We start from the raw sequence: 6,232 nt of genomic DNA on the forward strand, positions 1-6,232 counted from the left end.
GTTATTAACTGATAAACCTAACTCTGGTATTCAGCACATTCTTCTAAATGCCTGGTTTCTGCTTCATTGTGTTCATTCTCATCTTAATCTCTGTATAAAAGCAACACTTAACCTTCCCTACAACTACCCTTTGTAGAACTGAAGACTGTTAATAAATTCAGGTCTCACCTCCATATCTGGGAAGTCTGTTGTAGCTATTCATGGAGATGGGAATTTGTCTGATTACCTATTCAGGCTTTCCATGTATAAGGTAAGTCAATTCAGCTACCTATCTTTTACTCATAGTGCCTGTCTCCCAGACACTGATCTGGTTTTGTAGTTCCTGTGGACATACTCCAACATTTCTAGATCTTCTCTCAGTGTAATCCTAAAATTAAATTAAGTGCTCAAAATACTGGTAGCCTATACTGGCTGGCTCACAGTTGCAAAAGGCAATTTGCCATCTCTCTTTAGATGGATTACTACATCTCCTTAGGCATTGGCCCCTCTCTTCTCACCGACCAAAGGACTGTCCCAGATGTGGTTCCATGACATAAGAGTTCTACTGTCTTGTCTTCTTGCTGGAAATTCCCTTTCGATGAGCAAGAGTTCTGAGGGGTGAGAACACTGATCCATAAGATGGCAGGATCATTGCTATTTCATTGCATAAACCCAAATTCTTGACACAGAAAAGAATACAAGCATTTTTTGGCACATACTCATTTAACGATCATATTATACCATCTCTTGGTGTTAAGATTAAAAAGGCAATATATTTTCTTTGTGGGAAAAAACATTCCACCAACAATAAAGAAAACAGAAACCATCTGAATCCCACCACCATATTGATTTAAAAATCATATTTTCAGGCTTTAAATCAGTCAGTATCTGGGCCCTAAAGCATTTTTTGGATAAAGTATGCCAAGATACCACTATAAAAAGCAAAGCAAAATAAAATCTGTCCACTGCATGCATCTAGGAACACACACATGGCAAACTTCTGGTGGTGCCAGTGTTCAAGGATAGGAACAGCTCTAGAAACAACACAGCTCAGATGCTTCACATGGGGAATTGAAGCTCTTGGGCAAAGTCTAAAATTCTGCCAGACCATTTTGTCCCTTCCTGGCCCTGTAACAGTTGAGATACTCATTGCATGACAATACTGCCACCTACTGAGAACTGAACTATTTAGAAGAAAAAAATAAAACTTGTCAAAAGATATAGAAATTTCTCTAACAACAAATGAATGGGACAGATTAACACTGATCCCATCTGAAATTTCAGACTTTGAATGGTCCCAAGGTTGAAAGGATTAAGGGTGTCAGCCAGTGTGATTTCTACCCATACACACCTACTTAAGCAATGTCTATCATTTCTTTGTGCTTTAGAATACACCAAATGCAAAATGATCAACTTTCAGGTAACATATCTAGGATGAGAAAAGGAGAAATATGCTGTTGATTTCAAAACAAACCATTAGAATTAAAAATAAAGTTCAGAAGTAGGCCAAAGAAATAATATAAAAGAATTGAGTACATTATAAAGATATTTCAAATCTATCAGAAAAGATTTGATTATTAAGTGTATTTTATTGGAATAAATGGTTAGCCACTTGAGGAACTCTCATCAAAATAAATTCAAGTTAAAGTAAAATTCAAACGCTAACACACATAAAGCATGTAAAATAACCATCAGGCAATATGGATGAATAAGTAATTTTAATATGGTAAAATCCTTTCTCAGCATGACACCAAAGCGAGAAACCACAAAGGAAAGATGGGTGGATTTCACCAATTTACATGCAAATTTTATATAGAGTGTAAAACACTAAACTGAATTAAGAGAAAATAATATCTGTAATGTATACATAAAGAGTATAGATCTTCAATATGCATTAAGAACTAAAGCAGCACTGTGTTTGGTAAGTGTATTTTACCTACACCTTGTCCTCCATAGTCAAATGTTCCCATTTCATCCTATCCTCTCCTTTGCTGTACTTGTTTCATTATTTCTTATTTGTTTGGGGGTTTTTTCCCACTAAACTAAAAAAAGAAGACTGAAGCTATGGTTATTTTTCCAACTGTCATATCCCCAACACCTAACACAGTGGAATTGAAATGCTGAAAATGTACGTATTGATTGAGTGAGTAATGAATGCATGAATAAATGGTGTAATTAAAAAAGCATCAAACTTTCTAATAGAAAATTAAGCCCAGGTTACAAACTGGCAAGGCCAGTTTCAATTGAATTTAAAATGTTTTAAATGCTCTAATATTAAAAATAATTTGAATAATCTAGTAATAAAATATCAATTCATATGACATATTCTTTTTCTTTTTAACATATCAGACAGGCTAGTAGTATAAAGAATTAAATCCCTAGGAATGAAAAGGGAGTATGAAAATAAACATTCTCTTAAAGAGTCAGCAATAGTATAAATTGATATCTTTCCAGAAAATATTTTGGCAATAAACTTTTTAAAAGCCTTAATAATATGCATGCACAGTGTCTTAGTTATCCAGTGCTGCTATATCAGAAATACCACAAGTGGATGGTTTCAATAAACAAATTTATTTTCTCACAGTTTAGGAAGCTAGAAGTCTGCAATGAGGGTACCAGCTCTAAGGAAAAGCTTCCTTTCTCAGCACTAGAGGAAGAGCCTTCCTTCTGTTTCTGCTCCTGGTCATCTTCATGTGGCTTGGCATCTCTCTTCTCCCATCTCTGCTTGCTAGCTTGCCTTTAATCTCTCAAAGAGAGTGACTCAAGACGCACTCTACACTATTCCTCTATCATTAGCATAGCAAAAAGAATCCATTCACAAGTGGGTTTATAACCATAAGCATATAAATTAGGATTTACAACAGATTTTGGAGGGACACAATTCAGTCCATAACACACAGTAATTCCACTTTAAGGAAAATTCAAAAAAGGTCAGGAAAAGTAAACCAAGATGCATTTGTTCATTTAATCAAGAAATATAAGCCTGAAAGAATGTTTATATCAGTATTATTTGGAGAAGTGGAAAAAAAATATAATAAGCCAGCATTATAAGTTTGGTTAAATGTGGTACATCCTTGCAACAATGGAATACTTTGCACCAATTAAGAATAATCACCATATTATATTGAAATGTACAAGCTATACTGTTAAATTAATAAAAACAAGTTACAGAGGAATATCTATAGTATGAACTCATTTAAAAATATATGAATACATGTGTGCATTAAAGAGTATAATAGAATACTTGCCAAAATGTTAACAGCATTTATCTCTGGGAAGTAAGATTTGGAGCAATTATGTTTTTTTGCGTATCTGTAATTTCTAATTTTTCCACAATCAGCATGTAGAATCTGTATTATTTTTCAGGGAATAAACAACAATGTTCACAATATATATTAAATGAAGAACACATGTTATAAAACAGTATGTATAGTATGATACAATATTTGTAAAAAAAAGAAAATTATATATATAATTATCTATGTATGTATATATATGCATAAGAAAGCTAGATGGACACACACTATCAAATGTTAATAGTAGTTATCTGGGCAGTGGGATTATGGGTGATTATTTTTTTCTTTTTTCTTTTCTGTGTTTTCTAATTTTTCTACAATGAACATGTATTAATTGTGTATAAAACTAATAATAAAAGTTTTAAAAAAGAATGAAAAAAGACCAACATGTGGCTCACTATCTGGCCTCATCCTACCCACCTCCCATTGCCTTGTTCAAAACGTGGAAACCAGCTTCCAGAGAAAAAGAAACACCAGGGCACCAAAACTCTGAAAAAAGAAGAGAGGTAAACTGAGAGGTGGGGAGGAAAGGGAGAGCAAAGAAGGCAAAAAGGAAGGAGAAAGTATTGAATGGAGTGAGTGGAAGGAGGTTTAAAACAGGTTTCATAAATTTTGTCATTAGCAGTAACAGTTATTGTTATGTGCCAATAGCGACCCTGTACAGGGTTTAAATCTTTATGGGAGCAGAAAGCCTCGTCTTTTCTGCCACGGAACTGCTGGTAGTTTTGAACTGCTGACCATGAGAACAGTAGCCCGAATCATAACCAGTACGCTACCAGAGCTCCTTAACTGTAAGTGTCTAAATTTAGCTTAAGTATCCTGATTGCTAAGTGACCTTGAATTGGGTCTCACTCACAGTGACTCCATATAGGGTTTCCAAGGAGTGGCTGGTGAATTTGAACTACTGTCCTTGCAGTTCAAGCCAAACTTGTGATTCAGAACTTATCCTACAGCACTACACCAGGACACCAGCTTCCTATTAGGAAGGAAACTTGAAATGTACAAGCTATACTGTTGCATGGCAAATATGTGTGTGTGTGTGTGTGAGTGTATAAAGTATGATGGAATATTTCCAAAAACTTTTTGAAGCTCCTTCCTATATTGTTGTTGTTAGGTACCATCGAGTCACTACTGACTCATAGCCATCCTATGCACAACAAAATGAAACACTGTTCAATCCTGTGCCAACCTCACAATCATTGCTATGTTTGAGCCTATTGCTGCTACCACTATACCAATCCATCTCATTGGTGATCTTCCTCTTTTACTCCGACCTTCCACTTTACAAAACATAATATCCTTCTTCAGTGACTTGTCCCTCCTGATAACATGTTAGAAGTATAAGAGACCAAGTTTGGTCTCAATCCTGGCTTCCAAGGAGCACTCTGGCTATACTTCTTCCAACACAGATTGGTTTGTTCATTTGGCAGTCCACGATACTTTAATATTCTCCTCTATCACTATAACGCTAATGTATAAATTCTTCTTTGGTCTTCTTTATTCACTGTCCAACTTTCACATAGATGTTATTGTTGTTAAGTGCCATTGAGTCAGTTCTGATCCAGAGCGACCCTGTATTGGATTTCTGAGGAGTCACTGGTGAGCTGGAACCACCGACCTTACAGTTCAAACAGCTTTGCAGTCTGGTACATTAACCCACAGTGCCATACCAGGAGGTTGTTGCAAGTACCATGACTTGGGTCAGGCACAACTTAGTCCTCAATCGAACATCTTTGCTCTTGAATACTTTAAAGAGGTCTTGTGAAGCAGATTTTCCTAATGTAAAACTTCCTTTGATTTCTTAACTGCTGCTTCCATGAGTGTTGGTGGTTGATCTGAGCAAATTGAATTCTTTGACAACTTCAATCTTTTCTACATTGATATGTATGTTGTTTATTCGTCCAGTGGTGAGGAATGCTGTTTCTTTACATTGAGATGTAACACATACCAAAGGCTGAGGTCTTTGATTTTCAACAGTAAGTATTTTAAGTCTTCTCTTTAAGCAAGCAAAGTTGTATCATCTGCATATCGCAGGTCATTAATCAGTCTTCCTCCAATCCGGCTACCATAATTTTCTTCTTATAATTGGATTATTTGCACATATACTAATTGAATGCTGTTGTTGTGAAGTGCCATTGAATCAGTTCTGACCCATAGCGACCCAGTAGAGGGTTTCCAAGGAGCAGCTGGTGAACTTGAACTGCCGATCTTGCAGTTCAAATGGCTTTGCAATTTGGCGCATTAACCCACACCGCCACACCAGGACTCCATACAAATTAAATAAGTTTGGTTAAAGAACACAACCCCACACACACCTTTCCTAATTTTAAACTATTCAGTGTTCCCTTGCTCTGTTCGAACAACTGCTTCTTGGTCTATGTACAGGTTCTTCATGAGCACAATTGGTGTTCCAAAATACTCATTCTCTGCAATGTTGTCCATAGCTTGTCATGATCCACACAATCAAAAGCCTTTGCATAGTCAATAAAGCACATGTAAACATCTTTCTGGTATTCACTTCTTTCACCCAAGCTCCATTAGATGTCAGCAATGATATCCCTTGTTTCACGTCGTCTTCTGAATCAGCTTGAACCTCTGGAAGTTTTCCATCAATGTGCAATTACAGCTGCTTTCACATTATCTTCACAACATTTTTTCTTGCATGCAACACTAATGATATTATCCGATGATTTCCTCATTCCATTGGGTCACCTTTCTTTGGAATGGGCACAAACATGGATCTTTCCAGTCAGTTGGCCAATTAATTTTCTTCCAAATTTCTTGGCATAGATGAGTGTCTCCAGTGTTGCATCAATTTGTTGAAAGATTTCAACTCCTGGAGCCTTGTTCTTTGCCAATGACTTCAATACACCTTGGACTTCTTCCTTCAAGATCATTGACCCTTGATCATATGCTACCTCTTGAAATGGTTGAATTTTTTGGTACAGTGAATCTGT

This window comes from Chrysochloris asiatica, unplaced genomic scaffold, assembly GCF_000296735.1.
Source record: "Chrysochloris asiatica unplaced genomic scaffold, ChrAsi1.0 scaffold00318, whole genome shotgun sequence".
Taxonomy (NCBI): Eukaryota; Metazoa; Chordata; class Mammalia; order Afrosoricida; family Chrysochloridae; genus Chrysochloris; species Chrysochloris asiatica.